This window comes from Triticum urartu, chromosome 4 (genome assembly GCF_003073215.2).
Source record: "Triticum urartu cultivar G1812 chromosome 4, Tu2.1, whole genome shotgun sequence".
Lineage (NCBI taxonomy): Eukaryota > Viridiplantae > Streptophyta > Magnoliopsida > Poales > Poaceae > Triticum > Triticum urartu.
Window position 1 is genome coordinate 222,882,012 of NC_053025.1, and position 12,143 is coordinate 222,894,154.

Sequence of the window (12,143 nt, forward strand, 5' to 3'; positions counted from 1 at the left end):
GGATGCTGCGGGTCCTTCTAACTGATGTGCGGCAAACTTAACCTTCTCAACATTTGTGCATCCTGCTGTGGTCAACTCCCTAGATATCTTGCGGAGCCAATCATCTGCTACTATCGGCTCGGTGCTACTGGAAAACACCGGTGGATTCAGCCTAAGAAAATGGGCTAAGTGGTCAACAGGTGGTGGTGGTGGGTTGTTGTTGTTGTTCCCTTGATTCTGATTCTGAACTAGCAACTGCATCAAGGTGTTCTGCTGCTAGATCAACTGGGTGAGCTCCGGCGGAAAGGCAAATCTGGGGTCACGTCTCGGAGGCATTTGAGGGTTTAGAAAAGATGAGATATAAGAATAGAGGGGGTCTAAAGAGAAAACACTACCCATATGCACATGAGGCAAAAGCACACCATTCACTTCAATCAATCAAACAAAGGACATACAATTGATCTAACTATCGCAAAGTGCTCGGACTACTATATTTACATGGTGGGCTACTACTACTGATGAGGTGGTCTACTAGAAATATTCTACGGTTGTAGACTCCATGATATCTGCTCCTGCTTCATCAACATAGTCATCATCGCTACTATCTTGTTCCGAGTCGGTTCCGTCAATGATGATGTAGTCCTCTGGCTAATCTCCTTGGGTTCTTCGTCTTCATCTAGTGGTGTCGGGCCTCCCATAAATATTCCTAGCTTCATAGTTAGGTCGGCATTCTTATCCACCAATACTTCAATTTCTTCTTCATAATCTTCGCGTGTAGCCTTGAGTTCTTCCTCTAGTTCCTTGATTCTAGTCTTAGCCTTCTTCAGATCTATCATGTCGGCGCACATCTGATTCTCCTGTCGTCGAATGTGCTGGTTTAACTCCTGAATAAAAGCTGCAATTGATCTATCTTTCCTGGTGCTGATCATCTCCCAGTGTTCATCTCGGCGCCCACAAATCTGGTAGATAGTATCCTTAAGATCCTTGCGGTAGACTTCTCCAATGCGTCCCATGGCGATGTGAGCTGCCATGCTCTTTCCTAGACTCCAAGTTGGTGCATCAAAAGAAAACTCTATGGGCTCAGTGACTGGCATGAACGTCCTTCTTGGAACTTGAACTTGAATCATCCAGCGCTCTTCTTCAGGTAAAGTGGCGTTGTAGGTTCCCGTGAAGCTTGGTACTCCTATGTTCAGGTATCTAGTGACTTCCTTCAAGTGGCGTCCAAAGGGTGTATCTTCATCCGGTTGGGTGAACTTGTTCCTTGCATCCGCCATCCTAAAGAGTAGAAAAGATGAGAAGTCAGAAGAGAAGAGAGTGAGTAGTGATCTAGGTCATTAGCTTAGTGGTCGTGTCCTACAGTCAGCGTGTGCTCTGATACCATCTCTGTAGCGACCAGACCTCAAACAGTCTGATCTCTGTGCTCCGGTGTCATCCCTGGATCAGTAATGCTGACACCACACAGTACTCGAAGGATTTATAGCAGAGTAGCAATCACACACCTACTACATCGAGTGTCTCAAAAGAGAACTTATTGCAATAAATATGGCTTAAGGCCATCTAATAACGATAACAGCGGAAGACTTGGAAGATAAGTGAGTCCATCAACTCCAACGGCATCACTGAGTATAGAACCACGACCTAAAACTCCTCAATCGTCGTCTGAAAAGTCTGCAACATTAACGTTGCAGCCCGAAAACGGGTCAGCACATGGAATATGCTGGCAAGGTAACACATAGAGAATAATGGAATGCAACAGCTATAATATATGCATATTTGGCTGGTGGAAAGCTCTATGGTTACAGTTTTTGCGTAAAGCCAATTTTTCCCTACTTCAAAGGAATAAATTTAATTACTATCATGGTGGTTGTTAAACATTGAGAATGGTTGACAGCATTCTCAATCCCAATTAAGCATCATCATTAACCCAACAAAATAAATTTTAGAGTAACATGTTGAGATTCACATGATAATCCAGGTACTAGATACTCAAGATGTCCATAACCGGGGACACGGCTAACCATGATTAGTTTGTTACACTTCTGCAGAGGTTTGCGCACTTTTCCCCACAAGACTCGATCGCCTCCGTTTGGTTTCTCGCACTACAGGGTGTTTGAGAAGACGGATGACCGAGACATAGTCTTTCAGAAGCGCTAGCACCTTACGAATCGGGTAGACCGTACCAACCTACATCCCCTACATCTGCTAGTCTACCACTGTAAGAGTTCGCACAACTTAGTCAACTATGCTAGAGCCCATAATGCTTGTGGCTGCACACGGAAGTTTCTAGTATGAATAATCTCATGATCCCTTTGAGCCTGGGTGGCGGTCCAAAAGAAAACAGGCAAGTCCTGGAATACCCAGGTGCCTCAATCCACCCAGATGTGTGTTTAAGTTGCCACCTTAGATAAACCATTAATTAACAATCTCACATCTGTCATGGATATCACTCACCCAATCCACGTCTACTAGCATAGCATGGCATAATAAGCAAACGTAGAAGTAACTCCCAAAGGTTTGATAATAAACAGGTAATAGGTACTACCTCATCTACTTCCCATCCCACAATTTAATTAGATCCTAATCATGCAATGTGTGAGGATTGATCTAATGCAATAAAACTGGGTTGTAGAAAAGGTATGATCAAAGTGTTACTTGCCTTGCTGATGATCCGCGAAACCTAGAGATTCGAAGTAACAGGCGGCGCACTCCGGGTATTCTATCGCAGACAAACAACAAGCATACAATAAGTACTCATCTAATGCACAGGTAAAACTCAAATAGAAGATCTACCAGAAAGTTCAACTTAAGAACCCTGGTTGGCAAAAAGAATCAAATCGAACGAAGCAAAAGAAATCAAACGGCGAAAGAAAACAACTTCGTTCTAGTAATCTGGATCTAGGGCAAATTTTACAGTAGCAAAAACATGTTTAAGTTGATTATTCGGAAAGAGGGTTTCGAGACGAAACTCCAGGCGCTTGAATCGCCTGATTCCGATAAACGAGCGAAAAGTTATACTAAAACGAAAATCGGATCAGAAATCGCGATCAGGAAATAACCGCGGAAAAATCCGATGAAAAAGAAAAACGACGAACATAATTTTTTTTAATTACGCTCGTAAGAAAAATAAAAAGAAATACTAAACGGACTCCAAAAATCATGAAATAAATTTTCCCGAGTTTCTAAAATCAAGCCCGATAAAGTGAACATTTATCTGGGCCCAAACTACAACTTTGAAAAACACGCATTTTTCCTAAATTCAAATAAAAATACCGAAATAAAACTTATTTGATTTTTTTATTAAATCCTCAATATTTCTATATTTTGGGAAATTCATTTTATTCCCTCTCTCATATTTTTGTAATAGAAATAATTGATGATAAAATAAATAAAATCAAATGATCCTATTTACATAATTTGAGAAAACTCAAATATTTAAATAACGAAATCCCCAACTCTTTCCGTGGGTCCTTGAGTTGCTTAGGATTTTCTAGGATCAAAACCAAAAGCAAAATAAAATATGATATGCATGATGATCTAATGTATAACATTCCAAATTGAAAATTTGGGATGTTACAATTGTTCAAGGATGTTAGTCTCGTGGAAGAAGCGGTTGTAGACGGTGGCAAAGGTATATTTCTTCGAGTTAGGCCAACTTCTCACCGTGACTTGGAGCACGACAAGAATGGGATTTCTCCCAGGTCTAAGTTTTAATCCTTCTTGGAATTGAAGATGTGGCTCAATGATTACTCGGTTACACATTATCGTCCAGACAAGGTGGTCAACTTGGACGTCAATGTGCGTTACACGGTTGCATGTGAGGAGCCGCGATGTCCATGGATTGTGTGGGCAAGACCATGGAAAGGAGGACCCACATGGCACATAGTGAGTTGTGTACCAAGCCACCTTTGTCGAGGCAAGAAGGTGGATGGAAAGGTTGTGTCCCAAGACCACAGACAACTCACGTTCGAGTTCATTGCTTACAGGCTTTCCAACTCAATATCATCACTTCCAACCATGAGCATTCCACAAGTCATGGGCCTTGTTGATACGTCCATTTTGCATCATGTTTTCCTACTGTTATTTATGATGTTTTTATTCATAATAATGCTTTTTGGAGTAATTCTAATGCCATTTTCTCATAATATGCAAGGTACACACAAAGAGGGTGAATTCCAGTAGCTGGAAATCTGGACCTAGAAAAGGTATGTCAGGCTACCTATTCTGCACAACTCCAAACAAGCTGAAACTTTACGGAGATTTTTTTATGGAATATATGAGGAATATTGGAGCCAATAAGTACTAGAGGGGCCCCACCAGGTGGGCACAACCCACCTGGGCGCTAGGGAGCCCAGGCGCGCCCTGGTGGGTTGTGCTCCCCTTGGCCCACCTCCAGTGCCCATCTTCTGGTATATAAGTCATTTTGACCTAGAAAAAAATAAGGAGAGGACTTTCAGGATGGAGCGCCGCTGTCTCGAGGCAGAACTGTTGGGGAACACAGTAATTTCAAAAAAATTCCTATGCACACGCAAGATCCATCTAGGTGATGCATAGCAACGAGAGGGGGAGAGTATGTCTACGTACCCTCGTAGACCGAAAGTGGAAGCGTTATGAAACGCAGTTGATGTAGTCGAACGTCTTCGCGATCCAACCGAGCAAGTACCGAACGCACGACACCTCCGCGATCTGCACACGTTCAGCTCGGTGACGTCCCTCGTACTCTTGATCCAGTTGAGGCCGAGGGAGAGTTTCTTCAGCACAACGGCGTGATGATGGTAATGATGAAGTTACTGACGCAGAGCTTTGCCTAAGCACTACAACGATATGACCGAGGTGGAAATCTGTGGAGGGGGGCACCGCACACGGCTAAACAATCAACTTGTGTGTCTATGGGGTGCCCCCTTCCCCCGTATATAAAGGAGTGGAGGAGGGGAGGGCCGGCCCTCATTGGGCGCGCCCAAGGGGGGGAGTCCTACTCCCAGTAGGAGTAGGTTTCCCCCCTTCCTAGTAGGAGTAGGAGAAGAGGGAAGAGGGAGAGAGAGGGAAGGAAAGGGGGGGGGGCAGCCCCCACCCAATTCGGATTGGGCTTGGGGGAGCACCCTCCACTTGGCCACCTCCTCCTCTCTCCCACTAAGGCCTAATAAGGCCCATTGACTCCCCAGGGGGTTCCGGTAACCCTCCGGTACTCCGGTAAATGCCCAAACTCATCCGGAACCATTCCGATGTCCAAACATAGCCTTCCAATATATCGATCTTTATGTCTCGACCATTTCGAGACTCCTCGTCATGTCCATGATCACATCCGGGATTCCGAACTACCTTCGGTACATCAAAACACATAAACTCATAATACTGATCGTCATCGAACGTTAAGCGTGCGGACCCTATGGGTTCGAGAACTATGTAGACATGACCGAGACTCATCTCCGGTCAATAACCAATAGCGGAACCTGGATGCTCATATTGGTTCCTACATATTCTACGAAGATCTTTATCGGTCTAAACGCATGACAACATACGTTGTTCCCTTTGTCATCGGTATGTTACTTGCCCAAGATTCGATCGTGGTATCTCAATACCTAGTTCAATCTCGTTACCGGCAAGTCTCTTTACTCGTCCCGTAATGCATTATCCTGCAACTAACTCATTAGTCACATTGCTTGCAAGGTTTATAGTGATGTGCATTACCGAGAGGGCCCAGAGATACCTCTCCGATACACGGGGTGACAAATCCTAATCTTGATCTATGCCAACTCAACAAACACCATCGAGACACCTGTAGAGCATCTTTGTAGTCACCCAGTTACGTTGTGATGTTTGATAGCACACTAAGTGTTCCTTCGGTATTCGGGAGTTGCATAATCTCATAGTCATAGGAACATGTATAAGTTATGGAAAAAGAAATAACAATAAACTAAACGATCATAGTGCTAAGCTAACGGACGGGTCAAGTCAATCGCATCATTCTCTAATGATGTGATCCCATTCATCAAATGACAACTCATGTCTATGGTTAGGGAACTTAACCATCTTTGATTAATGAGCTAGTGAAGTAGAGTCATACTAGTGACACTCTGTTTGTCCATGTATTCACACATGTACTAAGTCTCCGGTTAATACAATTCTAGCATGAATAATAAACATTTATCATGATATAAGGAAATATAAATAACGGCTTGATTATTGCCTCTAGGGCATATTTCCTTCAAGAACTTGGGCAGGAGCACTTTTTCCCTCTGGCGGAGCGATTCCGCTGGGGGAACTTCCCTCCCGGAGGGGGAAATCATCGTCATCATCATCACCAACAACTCTCCCATCTTGGGGAGGGTAATCTCCATCAACATCTTCAACAACACCATCTCCTCTCAAACCCTAGTTCATCTCTTGTGTTCAATCTTTGTACCAGAACTATAGATTGGTGCTTGTGGGTGACTATAGTGTTGATTACATCTTGTAGTTGATTATTATATGGTTTATTTGGTGGAAGATTATATGTTCAGATCCATTATGCTATTTAATACCCCTCTAATCTTGAGCATGTTTATCACTTGTGAGTAGTTACTTTTGTTCTTGAGGTCACGGGAGAAATCATGTTGCAAGTAATCATGTGAACTTTATATGTGTTCGATATTTTGATAGTAACGCCAGGGTTTTCCCAGTCACGACGTTGTAAAACGACGGCCAGTGAATTGTAATACGACTCACTATAGGGCGAATTCGAGCTCGGTACCCGGGGATCCTCTAGAGTCGACCTGCAGGCATGCAAGCTTAAACCCTAGTTTATGTGCTATTCCATTAGGGACCGATTGGATCCAAAAGTTTAATGCTATGGTTAGAATTTATTCTTAATACTTTTCTCATAGTTGTGGTTCTTGCAAGGGGGTTAATCATAAGTAGGAGGTTTGTTCAAGTAAGAACAACACCTAAGTACTGGTCCACCCACATATCAAATTATCAAAGTAGCGAACACGAATCGAATCAACATGATGAAAGTGACTAGATGAAATTCCCGTGTACCCTCAAGAACGCTTTGCTTATTATAAGAGACCGTTTTGGCCTGTGCTTTGCCTCAAGAGGATTGGTCTACCTTGCTGCACTTTTTCTACTACTATCATTACTTGCTCGTTACAAAATATCTTGCTACCAAACTACTCTGTTACTAGACATTACCTTGCTGAAAACCATTTGTCATTTCCTTTTGCTCCTCATTGGGTTTGACACTTATCGAAAAGAGCTACAATTGATCACCTATACTTGTGGGTCATCAAGGCTATTTTATGGCACCATTGCCGGGGAGTGAAGCGCCTTTGGTAAGTGGAAATTGGTAAGGAAACATTTATATAGTGTGTTGAAATTTACTGTTACTTGTTACTATGGAAAAAATCCTTTGAGGGGCTTGTTCGGGGTATCTTCACCTCGACCGGAACCACAATTAGCTACCCCTCAACCTACTGCACCTACTAAAAATATTGAATATGAAATTCCTTCGGGTATGATAGAGAAACTGCTAGCTAATCCTTTTACAGGAGATGGAACCGAACATCCTGATATGCACTTGATATATGTGGAACAAATTTGTGGATTGTTTAAGCTTGCAGGTTTACCCGGAGATGAATTTAAGAAGAAGGTTTTCCCTTTATCATTGAAGGTAAAGGCATTGGCATGGTGTAGGCTATGCGATGATATTGGATCTTGGAATTGGAATCGATTGAAATTGGAGTTTCATCCAAAAAATTATCCTATGCATCTAGTTCATCATGATCAGAATTATATATATAATTTTTGGCCTCGTGAAGGAGAAAGTATCGCTCTAGATTGGGGGAGCCTTAAGTAAATGTTATATTCATGCCCCAATCATGAGCTCTCAAAAGAAATTATTATTCAGAATTTTTATGCTCGGCTTTCTCGTGATGATCAATCCATGCTCGATACTTCTTGTACTGTTCTTTTATGAAGAAGACTATTGAATTCCGGTGGGATCTTTTGGAAAGAATTAAACGCAAATCTGAAGATTGGGAACTCGACGAAGGTAAAGAGTCAGGTATTAAGCTTAAGTATGATTGTGTCAAATCTTTTATGAATACCGATGCTTTTCAAAAGTTTAGCACTAAATTTGGATTTGACTCTGAGATAGTAGCCTCCTTTTGTGAATCATGGTGAATTCAGCTCCAGCTGCAATTCTTTCCTTCTGCTCCCCCTCTTCCACTTGGGCCTCTAGAGGAGACATACCAATAAGGGCCTCCATCTACTAGCGCCACCTATCCAAATTGGTGCTCATACAGAGAGGCTTCCCCTTGATGGGAAGACCGGTGATTAAGGCGACATCCTGGAGCGTCATGGTCATCTCCCTGGTCCGAAGATGGAAACTGTGTGTCTTCGTCCTCCACCGATCGACCAGCACGGTGATTGCTGCAGCATTAATGTTTGGTGTTGACCGGCTGACCAGCTGAATGGAAGGTAACATTCTTGTCTGCTTAATGTATGGTATCTACCACTCATCGCACGGCATGCCAACACTAGAGATACCGTGAGACCAAATCTTCAAAGGTTGAAGATCCTATAAACAAGCAAGTCAAAATATTAAATATGTGGCATGTCTATTTGAACTATAAACAATTTTCAATATACAAACTATCATCATTATTACCGTCTTCTTCTCCGACATAAAGTATGCCCAGTGTTGAGTGTCGTAGAAATCATTGAGAAGCTAAACCATCCTACAATTTTATAACATACTACATGAGCACCATTTCATATGTGAGCACAATATCATCCTATCCATAGGGTATGGATAGGGTAATTATACACATGTGTCACCACACTTCATATGCTAAGTACAAATGAGCAAACTATTTCATATAAATTACTTCATATATATTCATCTCAACAATCTACGGTAGGCACTAAGAAACTTTACAATACAAATAAACAACAATATTGTTCCCCAATGTTTCCCAATATGTATTCATATGTACGTGATTTACAATAAAAATCAACAAAGACTAATCAACACATATTCCCCAATGTTCCCCACTGATTACAACTAATCTACATAGGCTAAATCAACACATATTCATTCTATTTCCCAAACAAATTTCAAAACAATCGAAGCCTAGGGTTTCAGCACAAACATGAAGAATGGGGAAGGTTCTTTGGATAGAAAGAAAGAGATCGAACGAGATTACCTTCTAGGATGGATTGAGGAACAAAACCCCGCAAGAATTCCTCAGATCTCGAGTGTTTTGGTGAGAGGATTGAGGAGTAGAGGTGGAAGCCACCGCCGCCACCGTTCTTCTGTCCAGGAACCTCGAGTGAATGTGTGGGGGTGGGGGAGGGCCAGCGCGCGGTGGCTTCTAATCGAGCAGTGCAGCGCCTAAGCGCTAGGGGTTGCATAGTACATGTGTGGAGCCAAGCTCTTAGGCGCTGCACTACTCGACGAGGGGCCCAGGGTGCCACGCTGGCAAGCCGTGCAGCGCCTGATAGATAGGCGCTGCACTGTAGAGTGTGGCGCCTAGCTGTCGGGCGCCACTCGAAAGGGTCAGCTGAGTGAATTTTTTCAGAAGCAGCTCAGTTCGTGAATTCTTTTCGTCCTCAAGTCAATTTTGTGTTTTTCCCTAATCAACCATGTCACTACTACAGGATGCTGCTAATGCGACACTACGATCAGAGACCCTTCGATGAAACTGTGTGTGATGCCATAATCGCAAATGGTGGTGTAAAAAAACCGTCAAAAAAGGTGCAAAACGTTTGCGATGGAGGATGCATCAAACACGGTTCAGATTTTAGTTGCGTGTGCGATGCAGGGCATACTGTTCAGTTGAATCAACCGTTTGCGATGAGGAGGAACAAAAGAAACGGGCAGACCGATGAAGGTGTGTGCGATGTACAACATACGGTTTACTCGGATGAACTGTTTGTGATTAGGCAACACAAAAGAAATGGTCAGCCAGATCAAGGTGTGTGCGATGTACATCATACAGTTCACTCGGATGAACTGTTTGCGTTGAGACATGGGAACATAAATGGTTCAACTTAACAAGATGTGTGTGATACGTAGAAAACAGGTCTGTAATCAGAAACGTGTGCGAAGACCGATAATAACACAGACAATTGCTTCTAATAAGATGTATGTGATATGCTCTATCTACACAACATCTATTGGCCATTGGGGGACGGGCGGTCATCCGGATACGCCATAAGGATGCGAAGAGGCGTCCTATATCAGCAAGGACTAGCTGTTCCACCAGTAGCTCATGTAAGAGAATTCTCAAGTTAAGTGTGCTCAGGCTGGAGCAGCCATCAGATGGGTGACTGGATGGGAAGTTCTGTTGATGTTAAATTAACTGATAGGATGGGTCGTATTTGTCAAATTAAATGACTGATACGACCCATCCCATGAGTTAATTTAACCTCGAGGTCCTTGTTTTTTTTATTTTTTATTTTTAACACATGTTAAAGAAGGGCTACCGCATTACTTTTTGACAATATACGACATGTGGCATATAGTTGATCCATCCGACCTGTTTGTGATGGAATAAGCCATGTATGTTGTGGGTAAACGCTTGCTAGTATTCAACAGTTTGCGATTGATGAATTCATCACCGACGGGTTCCCTAGTGTGGTCGGTGTTCATCTGATCATCATCTAATTCTTGTGCTAGCTCGATGTTCGTTCTATGCTAAGTTCCATTAATTAATGGCATTTTATGAACACGCAACCATTTCCCGCCATTTCCTCACCTGTTTCCCGCCACCCAGTGATATTGCGCATAAACCTAGGCGGCGCACGGCGCACAGAGGTGACAAGCGCAGCCTGTAGCACATCCTTTTCCAAGCATGCCAACCCACCAAAGCGCCGCCTCTGCCATCAACCTCATCGACGAGGAAAACGAGCAGGCGCCACGGCCCGTCTAGGCCGAGGCGCTCCCTGGCAACGCGGTGGACGACGCCGTGATGCATGTCATCGCCAGGGTTGAGCAGACCGTTGGCGCATGGCGCTTGAGCACCGTGGATCAAGATAGGCATGTGAGCGCCGACAGGCTATAGCTTGCCGCACAACATGATCGATGGCGCGCCGCAGACAAAGCTAGGCACGTCCACGCCGATAAGTTGCGGCTCGCCGCATGGCGAGACCGTTGGAGCGCCGTAGAGCGAGAGGCATGGCGCGCGGCATAGCAAGAGCGGATCCATCAGTGCTTGCCTGCTGTCGACACGGTGTCACAGCCAGGTACATGTCCCGTCAGTACCCTCATTCCTCGCCAGGAGTGGGCATAGGCCCTCATCGCCGTACTTGCACCAGAGGCCGGCCGTGTCGTACTTGCACCAGACGCCCGCCGCGCTGTTCGCATGGGTGCCGCCGTTCGCCTTGTCGGTGGCCCGCTGGATGCCAACGCGCTGGACCGTAGGCTCGACCGCCTCCTTGGCCCAGGTGTCCACTTGGGCGCAGTAGAGGAACATGGCCATCGCATCCTCGAGATGGTGATCTCCGATGAAATATCCAACTTGGATCTCGAGATCACGCTCCAGATGTACCACGAGCGTGTCGACCGCTTGGACGAACACTTGCACGAGTTCAGGAAGAGCCAAGAGCTACCATAGGTAAGGGCCGCTGGTCATGGTCTCATGGACGCATTTTATTTTGTTGAGTCATTTCGACGTGGATAGCTATGTATTCATAGCCATCATAGTATTGCTCTGTTTATTCCTCCGTTTCAATGTGTGTACTTTGTTTTCCGTTTTTATATGTTCTGTTTCTATGTGTGTATATACACTTTCCATTCTGTATATGTGGATGATAACAACTAGATTCAACTTAGTATACAAAAACAGATAGAAAATGGAATTCATAATATATATATATTAATTGTTCATTAGTTCATCACACAATATATATATATATAATATCATCACATATACGTGATGATACTTAACTACTAGGTACAATGGATAAAATTGAAAACGAGCAATACTAAAACTAATAATCCCTCCTGGGGCCAGTATTCCAGCAACCCCTCGCCAGCAGCTCCCTAGTGCGCGGCGTCTTCCCAGTGCGGAGGTAGTACTCCACCTCCACCTCCTCCGCCTCACAGCGCTTGATATACCGATCTGCCTCTAGCTGGCGGACGCGCGCGAACGATCTTGCCATTTCGTTGGGCGCCCACCAGAGCT